The sequence below is a fragment of the Rhinoraja longicauda genome, chromosome 5, assembly GCF_053455715.1.
Source record: "Rhinoraja longicauda isolate Sanriku21f chromosome 5, sRhiLon1.1, whole genome shotgun sequence".
In the NCBI taxonomy this organism is placed as follows: Eukaryota; Metazoa; Chordata; class Chondrichthyes; order Rajiformes; family Arhynchobatidae; genus Rhinoraja; species Rhinoraja longicauda.
In genome coordinates, this window is record NC_135957.1 from 67142554 (window position 1) to 67155260 (window position 12707).

General features: G+C 43.6%; 1 protein-coding gene across 2 annotated transcripts in view; it reads left to right on the top strand.

Annotated features, from left to right (window-relative positions):
* The window catches only part of me1 (malic enzyme 1, NADP(+)-dependent, cytosolic), a 325940-nt gene that overhangs the window by 255765 nt on the left and 57468 nt on the right, over positions 1-12707 (top strand). The gene's annotated exons all lie outside the window — the stretch shown is intronic.

The following is a 12707-nucleotide window of genomic DNA, read 5'->3' on the forward strand; positions in this document are numbered from 1 at the left end:
GCTGTTATCAGGCATATGAACCATCCTACCAACAACAAGAGAGCAGTCCTGAACTACCATCTACCTCATTGGAGACCCTCGGATTATCTTTGATCGGACTTTACTGGCTTTATCTTGCACTAGATGTTATTCACGACAGTCCCTTTATCGTGTTTCTGTACACTGTGGATGTCTCGGCTGTAATCATGTATTGCCTTTCTGCTGACTGGTTGGCACACAACAAAAGCTTTTCACTGTACCTCGGTACACGTGACAATATACAAAACTAGCTAACATGTAGGCACATGTGTATTGCTCCCAATTTGGAGCTCACTGTGCCTCTTGGGGCGAGTTATGGGTTGGATCACAAACTCTTTTTTTTAATGGTTGTAAAACATAATTCGCTGAAGTGAAGTGGTGAGGTAGAATTGACAAATTTTGAAGTTTGGGTTGGGTGCTTAATGTGCAATCATGAATAATAAGTATATCACCAATGGGGTGAAAAGATTTAATTAACAAGATATTTCTTTAGACTTGAGGCTGATCTGGAACTGATGTTGAGGTCCCGCAAAACTACGCCCTCCTGACTGAATTCCACTATGCCTCTGCCCTACGAATGGGACAGGGCATTGATGGTGTGGGCAAGTTGGGCCGAAGGGCCTGTTTCCATACTGTATCACTCTATGATTCTTTTGGTCAAACCTATTAAAGGGCATGCCCGATAGTAGTAATGTAAAGGCTACACAGCTTTTTATACAAGGCATCCTTTCCTTCGCAAACAAATAGTTTTGTGTGAATGTTATATTCTATCTCGGCTGTACGCTCCATTTTATCTGCTTTAATAGTAATTGCGTTTCCCAATTCACTCTGCTGTGTTATTTAATTTAAGTTCTCATTGTTCAAATGAATAACGAGAAGGTATTCGTGGAGAAAAATAAATGTTTCTGCGGGGGTCTAATGCTAAAGCTGTTGTATTCATGTACGCCATAATTACCTGCTGGCAGTCTTCACATTGTGATAATAAAAACATTAGCAGTCAATTGAAATATCATTAAAAGCAGTATTTTGCATTGGCAAAAGAAAGCTTCCAAAGGAATTAAACAAAATGAAAGATATTTCAAAAGTTTTGAAAGATATGAACGAAAAGATTTGAAAGACGTGAAAGATATTTGAAATAGTTGGTGTGCATCATAGATCCAAAATCTAATGCCCTCTCTGCTGTTAAATTCTGTATCTGGTTTAAGATTTAAAATAATCCAACTCTGTCCGAGATTTGCAGAGTAAGACAGATGTTAGCAACCTTTTTCATCTTTAAAATGCAACCCAGATGAATTTTTGAACGTCCTGAAAGGTAGATTAGATTTGGAACCACAGGAATAGAACTAGAATTTTCACCCTCCCAGGCCCGTTCTGCCATTTAATTTTGACAGGGTGGTTTGTATCTTAATGTCAACAATCTATCTTAGTTCTGTATCTTTAATGTCCTTGCCTCACAAAGTCTATCAGTTTTGTAATTTCCAATTGTTCCACCTTCAAAGTCCTTCTGTGAGATGTATCTCCCCTTTTATGTTATCTCCTTCCTGAAATGATCCCTGAGCAGTAATGAAGGTTATTATTCCCTGCTATTCCCTGTGCTACCACCTTGTGCAGCTTCTCCATATCTACGTACCAAATCCTTTAATAGTCTTAAACGGCTCACTTATGTTACCCCTTAATCTAATATATTTAAGAGCAAACAACCCTGAACTATGGAACTGGTCATGATTTCTCTGTCCCAGAGTTATTCACGGTGGTCCTTCCTTCCTAAGCAAAACACACAATGTGTTGGAGTAACGTCATTGGTCAGGCAGCATCTTTTTAAAATTGAGTTTTTAGTCTTAGAGATACAGGCCCTTCGGCCCATCGGGTCCGCACCGACTAGCGATCCCCGCACATTAACACTATTGTGGGACCTTCACGCCCACATCGGTTTTGCATACAGCCTGTCATAGCTGGCGACTTGCCAGCAGCCTCACGAAAAGGCCTCAAGAGCTCAATAACAACTCCAAGGTCAGACGCACTAATTGGCCATATCTGCACATGGGTTATGATTGGTGAGAATGTTGGTAAAAGTGACTTCTGGAATAAACAAGACACAAGGTGTCTGGCTCGGTTTTGTTTTTTGCTTTTTGTCGTGGGATTCAGTTGATCCTGCACTATCCAATACACACTAGGGACAATTTTTACATTTACCAAGCCTATTTACCTACATATCTGTATGTCTTTGGAGTGTGGGAGGAAACCGAAGATCTTGGAGAAAACCCACGCGGTCACGGGGAGAACGTACAAACTCCGTACAGACAGCACCAGTAGTCAGGATCGAACCCGGGTCTCCAGCGCTGCAAGGCAGCAACTCTAGTGCATCAGTCACTGAAAGGAAGCATGCAGGTACAGCAGGCAGTGAAGAAAGCCAATGGAATGTTGGCCTTCGTAACAAGAGGAGTTGAGTATAGGAGCAAAGAGGTCCTTCTACAGTTGTACCGGGCCCTGGTGAGACCGCACCTGGAGTACTGTGTGCAGTTTTGGTCTCCAAATTTGAGGAAGGATATTCTTGCTATTGAGGGCGTGCAGCATAGGTTCACTAGGTTGATTCCCGGAATGGCGGGACTGTCGTATGTTGAAAGGCTGGAGCAATTAGGTTTGTATACACTGGAATTTAGAAGGATGAGGGGGGATCTTATTGAAACATATAAGATAATTAGGGGATTGGACACATTAGAGGCAGGAAACATGTTCCCAATGTTGGGGGAGTCCAGAACAAGGGGCCACAGTTTAAGAATAAGGGGTAGGCCATTTAGAACGGAGATGAGGAAGAACTTTTTCAGTCAGAGAGTGGTGAAGGTGTGGAATTCTCTGCCTCAGAAGGCAGTGGAGGCCAGTTCGTTGGATGCTTTCAAGAGAGAGCTGGATAGAGCTCTTAAGGATAGCGGAGTGAGGGGGTATGGGGAGAAGGCAGGAACGGGGTACTGATTGAGAGTGATCAGCCATGATCGCATTGAATGGCGGTACTGGCTCGAAGGGCTGAATGGCCTACTCCTGCACCTATTGTCTATTGCTGCGCCACTTTGCCGCCTACGCTATATGTGAAGGCGTAGGTGATGTTTTGGTTTGGAACCCTTCATCTGTGTTCCATTCCCTCCACAGACAATGACTGTCTGACCTGCTCTATTACTCTAGCATACTGTGTGTTTAGCACAAAATTCCATCATCTGCAGTTCCATGTGTCTCCATCCTTCTTCAGACTTGATGCCCAAAAATAAATATATCCTTCAGTTTTAGTCTGAGTAGAACACTATTAAACTAACATAACTTCCACTCCTTTGTAATCCAGTCCTTGAGATAAAGGAGAGCATTCTAAGAAACACTATGTGTTTTTCTTGCAGCTTTCCACTGCCTTTTAATGCTTGGACCACAAACATCTACTGCTTTTTGCCATTTCTATTGAATTTTTGTTGTATATTATCTATGTGCATTGTGTTTAAAGGCTTGTTATGCTGCTGCAAGTTAGCATTTTATTGTAGTGTTGTCAGTACCTATGACAATATGTACTTGACACTTAACTCTGATCTTGGACGCTGGCTCTTTGCTTTGATTTCAGTCTGCTGCACTTTTACTCACTGGCTTGGTCTATTGGAACTCCTTGGCTGAGAGTCTAATTCAGCATTGACTCCTGTGATAGAATCGTGTAGTTCAGGAGGAGGTCATCAATTGCTCTGAAAGAGCTTCCAATTCATTTTTCTCAGAGCCCTGCCAATGTTTTCATTATTTGTTCAATTCTCGTGTAACTTCCCACTGAATTCTCTTCCGTCAGCCTTTTTTTAAGAGTGTAGAAGACCATGTGGACCCGTTGGGCCCAAACCTCAACTGCATTGGTGCAGCATCCTCTCCTCCCCCCCTCCCCCTCCCCTCTCCCCTCTCCCCCTCCTCCCCTCTCCCTCTTCCCCCTCCATCCCTCCCCTCCACTCCCGCTTCTCCCCCCGCCCCTCCCCTTTCCCCCTCTCTTTTCTCCTCCCTTCCCCCTCATCCTTCCCCCCCTCCCCCACTCCATCCCCCTCAACCCCCCTTATCCTTCCTCCTCCCCCCTCCCTCCCTCTCCCCTCCCTCCACCCCCTCCCTCCCTCCCTCTCCCTCCCACTCCATCCCTAGGATGAATGGCTTACTCCTGCACTCCCCTCTCCCCCTCCACCCCTCCCCCTTCAATGCGATCATGGCTGATCACTCTCAATCAGTACCCCGTTCCTGCCTTCTCCCCATACCCCCTCACTCCGCTATCCTTAAGAGCTCTATCCAGCTCTCTCCCATTTTAGTTATGTGAATAACTAAAAATATAACACCGATTTCAATTAAACTTCCATTAGCACCAAAGGGATGACGGTGAGTAAGGTGGGCCTAAAATTGTCACGATATCGTGTACCGTTTTGGCTGTAGTTCACGAACAAACAAACGAGAGTTTTAGTATATAGAATGTATACAACTAGAGTACAGGAATAGGAGGATGTAACCTGGCCCAATTTATTTGTTGACCTTGGCCTTGGCTGCCCTTCCCTCCTGCTTCGATAACCCATAAGTTTCCCAACTTAGTCTTTACTAGATAAGTCGACAGTCTCGCAGTTGTCTGGACTTGAGAATTCCAAACATTTATGACAGTTTGAGAGAAGAAATTCCTCTTCATCTCATTCAAACCATAAATGAACAAACGCTTATTATTAAATTACGCCCCCTAGTTCTAGAGTTCCTCATGATGGGAAATTTCCTTTTGGCAAGTCTATAAATCTCAGCGCCACATCGCCCCCAACTCCCCACTACCCCCGACCCCCACTACTCACCACCACTCCTCTGGAATCATGTGTTTCACTAGGATCTTTTATTCTTCCTTCCTGTACAGTGTAACAAGGCACTAACTGTTCCATCACCTTTACAATTAAAGCAAACATTGTTTTCATTTTCCTAATTAACTGGTGTTTTCATGTATGAGGACCGTCAGGTCCATCCATAAAACAATATTTTGTAATCTCATAGAGCCATACAGCATGGAAACAGGCCCTTCGGCCCAGCTTGCCCAAGGTGCCTCATCTACACTATTTCCACCTAGTCATGTTTAGCCCACTTCCCTCTAAACCTTTCCTATCCATGGTTCTGTCCCAGTGACTTTTAAATACTATCATAGCCCCAGCCTCAACTACCTCCTCTGGGAGTTTGTTCCATATACCCACTACCTGTACCCTGGAACAATCCTGTCCCTCACTTTGTCAGATTTCAATCATAGCTATAAGGTCCTAGTTGCATGTGCCTCTCCGCCCGCCTTACCTGACAGACCTCTCATTTTGAAATAAATGCGAATTAATCCAACATTCCTCTCTCGTTTCCTGCTCTGCTCCTGCCTATCCTGTCTACGGAACATGCTTTCTTAGCCTTCAGTACGAAGCCTTTCCTAGCCTTTCAGCTTCTCAATCCTGCTACCTTAATCCTGCATTGAATCCCGTCCCCCTGCCAATCTAATTTCTCCATTGACCAATCACCAAAACTGTCTGTTTTTCAGCAGTCAGTTTCCTCCATTTGCCCCGGCTGTCTTGGTATCCAGCAAGTTTGGCTGAAATACACAGTGCACCCTCATGTCATTATTAATATGGATTATAAATAGTATAGATCCTAGCACTGATCCACATAGCACCTTAGTTATTAGTTTACCAACCAACATGAAAACAATCTGTCCTCCATGAGCTGTTCTGTCATCATGGTATAAATATAACCCAATTAGATAAGGTCACATTACAAAGTAACCTTTTATGAGCCAATTTATTGAATGTCTTTTGGGAATCTGAATGATCATCTCATTTCCCTTCATTCACTCTGCTATAATACATGTATTCTTTACTTGATTGTATCATAATTTTCTCAGTGGTCTCTTTTATCTTTAATATAAATTTCAGCATTTTCCCAAATGCTCGGCTATGTGGCCCTCAGCTTCTTACTTTCTTTCCCTCTTCTTGTGAAGAGTTGATTTACATTTGGGAGTTTTCAATCCACAAAGACTTTTTCAAGAATCTAGGAGAGATTGCAATTAATGCATCCACTATATTTGGATTCTACCCTACAGAACGAATGCTAATAAAAACATTAGCAGTCAATTGAAATATCATTAAAAGCAGTATTTTGCATTGGCAAAAGAAAGCTTCCAAAGGAATTAAACAAAATGAAAGATATTTCAAAAGTTTTGAAAGATATGAACGAAAAGATTTGAAAGACGTGAAAGATATTTGAAATAGTTGGTGTGCATCATAGATCCAAAATCTAATGCCCTCTCTGCCGTTAAATTCTATATCTGGTTTAAGATTTAAAATAATCCAATTCTGTCCGAGATTTGCAGAGTAAGACAGATATTGGCAACCTTTTTCATCTTTAAAATGCAACCCAGATGAATTTTTGAACGTCCTGAAAGGTAGATTAGATTTGGAACCACAGGAATAGAACTAGAATTTTCACCCTCCCAGGCCCGTTCTGCCTTTTAATTTTGACAGGGTGGTTTGTATCTTAATGTCAACAATCTATCTTAGTTCTGTATCTTTAATGTCCTTGCCTCACAAAGTCTATCAGTTTTGTAATTTCCAATTGTTCCACCTTCAAAGTCCTTCTGTGAGATGTATCTCCCCTTTTATGTTATCTCCTTCCTGAAATGATCCCTGAGCAGTAATGAAGGTTATTATTCCCTGCTATTCCCTGTGCTACCACCTTGTGCAGCTTCTCCATATCTACGTACCAAATCCTTTAATAGTCTTAAACGGCTCACTTATGTTACCCCTTAATCTAATATATTTAAGAGCAAACAACCCTGAACTATGGAACTGGTCATGATTTCTCTGTCCCAGAGTTATTCACGGTGGTCCTTCCTTCCTAAGCAAAACACACAATGTGTTGGAGTAACGTCATTGGTCAGGCAGCATCTTTTTAAAATTGAGTTTTTAGTCTTAGAGATACAGGCCCTTCGGCCCATCGGGTCCGCACCGACTAGCGATCCCCGCACATTAACACTATTGTGGGACCTTCACGCCCACATCGGTTTTGCATACAGCCTGTCATAGCTGGCGACTTGCCAGCAGCCTCACGAAAAGGCCTCAAGAGCTCAATAACAACTCCAAGGTCAGACGCACTAATTGGCCATATCTGCACATGGGTTATGATTGGTGAGAATGTTGGTAAAAGTGACTTCTGGAATAAACAAGACACAAGGTGTCTGGCTCGGTTTTGTTTTTTGCTTTTTGTCGTGGGATTCAGTTGATCCTGCACTATCCAATACACACTAGGGACAATTTTTACATTTACCAAGCCTATTTACCTACATATCTGTATGTCTTTGGAGTGTGGGAGGAAACCGAAGATCTTGGAGAAAACCCACGCGGTCACGGGGAGAACGTACAAACTCCGTACAGACAGCACCAGTAGTCAGGATCGAACCCGGGTCTCCAGCGCTGCAAGGCAGCAACTCTAGTGCATCAGTCACTGAAAGGAAACATGCAGGTACAGCAGGCAGTGAAGAAAGCCAATGGAATGTTGGCCTTCGTAACAAGAGGAGTTGAGTATAGGAGCAAAGAGGTCCTTCTACAGTTGTACCGGGCCCTGGTGAGACCGCACCTGGAGTACTGTGTGCAGTTTTGGTCTCCAAATTTGAGGAAGGATATTCTTGCTATTGTTCCCAATGTTGGGGGAGTCCAGAACAAGGGGCCACAGTTTAAGAATAACGGGTAGGCCATTTAGAACGGAGATGAGGAAGAACTTTTTCAGTCAGAGAGTGGTGAAGGTGTGGAATTCTCTGCCTCAGAAGGCAGTGGAGGCCAGTTCGTTGGATGCTTTCAAGAGAGAGCTGGATAGAGCTCTTAAGGATAGCGGAGTGAGGGGGTATGGGGAGAAGGCAGGAACGGGGTACTGATTGAGAGTGATCAGCCATGATCGCATTGAATGGCGGTGCTGGCTCGAAGGGCTGAATGGCCTACTCCTGCACCTATTGTCTATTGTCTATTGTCTATTGCTGCGCCACTTTGCCGCCTACGCTATCTGTGAAGGCGTAGGTGATGTTTTGGTTTGGGACCCTTCATCTGTGTTCCATTCCCTCCACAGACAATGACTGTCTGACCTGCTGTATTACTCTAGCATACTGTGTGTTTAGCACAAAATTCCATCATCTGCAGTTCCATGTGTCTCCATCCTTCTTCAGACTTGATGCCCAAAAATAAATATATCCTTCAGTTTTAGTCTGAGTAGAGCACTATTAAACTAACATAACTTCCACTCCTTTGTATTCCAGTCCTTGAGATAAAGGAGAGCATTCTAAGAAACACTATGTGTTTTTTCTTGCAGCCTTCCACTGCCTTTTTATGCTTGGACCACAAACATCTACTGCTTTTTGCCATTTCTATTGAATTTTTGTTGTATATTATCTATGTGCATTGTATTTAAAGGCTTGTTATGCTGCTGCAAGTTAGCATTTTATTGTAGTGTTGTCAGTACCTATGACAATATGTACTTGACACTTAACTCTGATCTTGGACGCTGGCTCTTTGCTTTGATTTCAGTCTGCTGCACTTTTACTCACTGGCTTGGTCTATTGGAACTCCTTGGCTGAGAGTCTAATTCAGCATTGACTCCTGTGATAGAATCGTGTAGTTCAGGAGGAGGTCATCAATTGCTCTGAAAGAGCTTCCAATTCGTTTTTCTCAGAGCCCTGCCAATGTTTTCATTATTTGTTCAATTCTCGTGTAACTTCCCACTGAATTCTCTTCCATCAGCCTTGTTTTAAGAGTGTAGAAGACCATGTGGACCCGTTGGGCCCAAACCTCAACTGCATTGGTGCAGCATCCTCTCCTCCCCCCCTCCCCTCTCCCCTCTCCCCCTCTCCCCCTCCACCCCTCCCCCTCCACCCCTCCCCTCTTCCCCCTCCATCCCTCCCCTCCACTCCCCCTTCTCCCCTGCCCCTCCCCTTTCCCCCTCCCTTTTCTCCTCCCTTCCCCCTCATCCTTCCCGCCCTCCCCCACTCCATCCCCCTCAACCCCCCTTATCCTCCCTCCTCCCCCCTCCCTCCCTCTCCCCTCCCTCCACCCCCTCCCTCCCTCCCTCTCCCTCCCACTCCATCCCTAGGAGATAGATTTAAACTTTAAAATGTGAATAACTAAAAATATAACACCGATTTCAATTAAACTTCCATTAGCACCAAAGGGACGGCGGTGAGTAAGGTGGGCCTAAAATTGTCACGCTATCGTGTACCGTTTTGGCTGTAGTTCAGGAACAAACAAACGAGAGTTTTAGTATATAGAATGTATAGTCAAGTCAAGTCATGTCAATTTTATTTGTATAGCACATTTAAAAACAACCCACGTTGACCAAAGTGCTGTACATCTGATTAGGTTCCAATGAAAAAAAAATGAAACATACAGTAGCACGCAAACTGTTCACAGCGCCTCCTCAATGAACCTCAAACGCTAGGGAATAGAAATAGGTTTTGAGCCTGGACTTAAAGGAGTCGATGGAGGGGGCAGTTCTGATGGGGAGAGGGATGCTGTTCCACAGTCTAGGAGCTGCAACCGCAAAAGTGCGGTCACCCCTGAGCTTAAGCCTAGACCGCGGGATAGTGAGTAGCCCCAAGTCGGCCGACCTGAGGGACCTGGAGTTCGAGAAGGAATAGAGTAGAGTACAGGAATAGGAGGATGTAACCTGGCCCAATTTATTTGTTGACCTTGGCCTTGGCTGCCCTTCCCTCCTGCTTTGATAACCCATAAGTTTCCCAACTTAGTCTTTACTAGATAAGTCGACAGTCTCGCAGTTGTCTGGACTTGAGAATTCCAAACATTTATGACAGTTTGAGAGAAGAAATTCCTCTTCATCTCATTCAAACCATAAATGAACAAACGCTTATTATTAAATTACGCCCCCTAGTTCTAGAGTTCCTCATGATGGGAAATTTCCTTTTGGCCAGTCTATAAATCTCAGCGCCACATTCGCCCCCAACTCCCCACTGCCCCCGACCCCCACTACTCACCACCACTCCTCTGGAATCATGTGTTTCACTGGGATCTTTTATTCTTCCTTCCTGTACAGTGTAACAAGGCACTTACTGTTCCATCACCTTTACAATTAAAGCAAACATTGTTTTCATTTTCCTAATTGACTGGTGTTTTCATGTATGAGGACCGTCAGGTCCATCCATAAAACAATATTTTGTGATCTCAAATAGCCATACAGCATGGAAACAGGCCCTTCGGCCCCGCTTGCCCAAGGTGTCTCATCTACACTATTTCCACCTGGTCATGTTTAGCCCACTTCCCTCTAAACCTTTCCTATCCATGGTTCTGTCCCAGTGACTTTTAAATACTATCATAGCCCCAGCCTCAACTACCTCCTCTGGGAGTTTGTTCCATATACCCACTACCTGTACCCTGGAACAATCCTGTCCCTCACTTTGTCAGGTTTCAATCATAGCTATAAGGTCCTAGTTGCATGTGCCTCTCCGCCCGCCTTACCTGACAGACCTCTCATTTTGAAATAAATGCGAATTAATCCAACATTCCTCTCTCGTTTCCTGCTCTGCTCCTGCCTATCCTGTCTACGGAACATGCTTTCTTAGCCTTCAGTACGAAGCCTTTCCTAGCCTTTCAGCTTCTCAATCCTGCTACCTCAATCCTGCATTGAATCCCGTCCCCCTGCCAATCTAATTTCTCCATATATCTTTGACCAATCACCAAAACTGTCTGTTTTCTCCGGTTTCCTCCATTTGCCCCGGCTGTCTTGGTATCCAGCAAGTTTGGCTGAAATACACAGTGTACCCTCATGTCATTATTGCTATGGAGGGCGTGCAGCGTAGGTTCACTAGGTTAATTCCCGGAATGGCGGGACTGTCGTATGTTGAAAGGCTGGAGCGATTGGGCTTGTATTCACTGGAATTTAGAAGGATGAGGGGGGATCTTATTGAAACATATAATATAATTAAGGGGTTGGACACATTAGAGGCAGGAAACTTGTTCCCAATGTTGGGGGAGTCCAGAACAAGGGGCCACAATTTATGAATAAGGGGTAGGCCATTTAGTACGGAGATGAGGAAGAACTTTTTCAGTCAGAGAGTGGTGAAGGTGTGGAATTCTCTGCCTCAGAAGGCAGTGGAGGCCAGTTCGTTGGATGCTTTCAAGAGAGATCTGGATAGAGCTCTTAAGGATAGCGGAGTGAGGGGGTATGGGGAGAAGGCAGGAACGGGGTACTGATTGAGAGTGATCAGCCATGATCGCATTGAATGGCGGTGCTGGCTCGAAGGGCTGAATGGCCTACTCCTGCACCTATTGTCTATTGTCTATTGTCTATTATTAATATGGATTATAAATAGTATAGATCCTAGCACTGATCCACATAGCACCTTAGTTATTAGTTTACCAACCAACATGAAAACAATCTGTCCTCCATGAGCTGTTCTGTCATCATGATATAAATATAACCCAATTATATAAGGTCACATTGTAAAGTAACCTTTTATGAGCCAATTTATTGAATGCCTTTTGGGAATCTGAATACACCATATCACCTCATTTCCCTTCATTCACTCTGCTATAATAAATTTATCAAACACTTTTTTTTCTACATGTATTCTTTACTTGATTGTATCATAATTTTTCTCAGTGGTCTCTTTTATCTTTAATATAAATTTCAGCATTTTCCCAAATGCTCGGCTATGTGGCCCTCAGCTTCTTACTTTCTTTCCCTCTTCTTGTGAAGAGTCGATTTACAATTGGGAGTTTTCAATCCACAAAGACTTTTTCAAGAATCTAGGAGAGATTGCAATTAATGCATCCACTATATTTGGATTCTACCCTACAGAACTTGGAATGCTGACCATCAGGCCCAGAAGACCTGGTATTGGCACAGACATTGTGGGCCGAAGGGCCTGTTCTTGTGCTGTACCGTTCTATGTTCTACACAGAGGTGGTGAGTGCCTGGAACACGCTGTCAGGGGTGGTGTTTGTGACAGATATGATAGTGGTGTTTGGATAGGCATATGGATATGCAGCGAATGAATGGATATTGATTATGAGCAGACATATAACATTGGTCTTGGCACCATGCTTGGCACAGATAATGTGGGACCTATATTTGTGGTGTTCTGTTCTATGTTCTGTGACACAGCCAGCATTGTTACCATTAGTTTGCCAATTTCTTTTTCACTGACATTTGTTCCTTATTCTCCTTTTCACCTCAATTGCAACTATTATTGGGATGCATTTAGTATCTTCTGCGTTGAAGATAGATACAAAATATTTGCTCAATGTCTGTCATTTCCCATTTTAGTTCCCCGCTCTTCATCCTCTGAAGTTCCAGCACTTTAACATCATTAATTAACCCTGTCTCATCTATCAGGAGGAAGAATGAGGCATTCCAGAGCAACTCACCAAGTTTATATAAAATAAATACTCATCAAACATCTGGCTTTTTTTCTGGCCGATTGCCTTATTCTTTGTGTGTGTCCTCAGTTTACTAATCCTCTTGCGAGTGAAATTTTTTCTCTGTCAAAACCTCTCATAATTTTGATGTTCATGTTTCGATGGGTCAACTCATTGCAGTTGTCTGTGGTTTACGCCAGTTAAAATACCAAAAATGTTTGTCTTCAACATTCAATGCAGCAGTGCCCCACCTAAGCAAATCCATCGTGCATGTGGGAT